General features: G+C 34.0%; 2 non-coding genes across 2 annotated transcripts; both read left to right on the forward strand.

Annotated features, from left to right (window-relative positions):
• The first annotated feature begins 811 nt into the window (after positions 1–811).
• TRNAY-GUA (transfer RNA tyrosine (anticodon GUA)) lies at positions 812–895 on the forward strand. The gene has a single exon. It is a non-coding gene; the product is annotated as a tRNA-Tyr (tRNA).
• A 491-nt stretch (positions 896–1386) lies between these two features.
• On the forward strand, positions 1387–1460 carry TRNAD-GUC (transfer RNA aspartic acid (anticodon GUC)). The gene has a single exon. It is a non-coding gene; the product is annotated as a tRNA-Asp (tRNA).

Here is a 1460-nt window from a genome sequence, read left to right on the forward strand (position 1 = left end):
ATCATAATTGGCTTATCAGAACAGAACGAAATTCATTTATTTGATTTGATTAATAGATGTACCTTAGCAATTCGACATGGATCCAATATATTTTATCGAAACATGTGATGAAGAGATTTGCTTTGTCCACCGAACCCAATTTTTAGAAAAAAAAAAAAACACACATAATTTTCGATAACTTCTTGCTCCCTCTTCCCAAAATTCCAGATTTACTTTTTGTTAATTTCCTGGCTTAGTGTGAGATAGAAATACGCCTGTCTCGTCTTAATCTTAATAATGAGTGAATCAATGAATGAAAGTGGAAGAAATGAAGAATGAAAGTGGAAGAAATGAAGTTTAACTCCCCTTTTTATGTTTATGTCAGACCAATCACTTCCCGAAAGGATCTTATACTTTGTATTATTAATATAATCTAGTTTCTTTTTATAATATCGATTTATATAATATAATAATATAATAGATTGAATTTATCTAATTTATTTCTATATCTAATTTATTTCTATATAGAATAGAGTGGCGATTCAAATGAATGATTTATGAGTATAAATCATGAATCAAAAATGGAAAATCATAAAAGATGGAAAAAGCTTTCGGATCTAGTCATATCATTCCATTATATTGACAATTTCAAAAAACTGTTCATACTATGAGCATAGTATGATGTCGGTCAGGCAAATATGCCCCCATCGTCTAGCGGTTCAGGACATCTCTCTTTCAAGGAGGCAGCGGGGATTCGACTTCCCCTGGGGGTAGGGTACTACGAAAGGAAGTTGATCATGGATTATCAATAAACCTATAATTGATTCTTCCTGGGTCGATGCCCGAGCGGTTAATGGGGACGGACTGTAAATTCGTTGGCAATATGTCTACGCTGGTTCAAATCCAGCTCGGCCCAATAATTCGCTGATCCGCCATAACATAAAATGCCCATTTTTTTGTATTTTGTTTTCCAGAAAAGCCAAACAAAAAAATTAGGGAAGAATAAAAAAAGTCCAATTTTCTGATATATCCATCCCTACCGCTATTTGTTTTTTATTTGTTCTATTTATTTGTTCCCATAAATTCTGACCTTGATAATGATCTAGATTCATATCAGGATCATTAAGTATAAAGTTTAATGAAAAGAAAGAGTAAAGTAAAGAAAAAAGACTCTTTTTTTTTTTTCATTTTAAAATTGATTATCGATCGATTTGGCAATAACGAAAGGATTACTAGTAACTAGTAATCCGCGTTGCTCTCACTAAAGCGCATACCCGTATGGATATCAATATATCACTCGCGCCTTTGTTTGTTACAACACGGCGATTCGAATCTAAAATTTAAATAGAAAATGGCTTGAATGAAATCATAAGAATATCTATGCTGTACACTTTTCTTTATTGCCCTGGGATTGTAGTTCAATTGGTCAGAGCACCGCCCTGTCAAGGCGGAAGCTGCGGGTTCGAGCCCCGTCAGTCCCG

Source organism: Durio zibethinus, unplaced genomic scaffold (assembly GCF_047325235.1).
Source record: "Durio zibethinus cultivar Kanyao isolate XHJ-2024 unplaced genomic scaffold, ASM4732523v1 HiC_scaffold_316, whole genome shotgun sequence".
Taxonomy (NCBI): domain Eukaryota; kingdom Viridiplantae; phylum Streptophyta; class Magnoliopsida; order Malvales; family Malvaceae; genus Durio; species Durio zibethinus.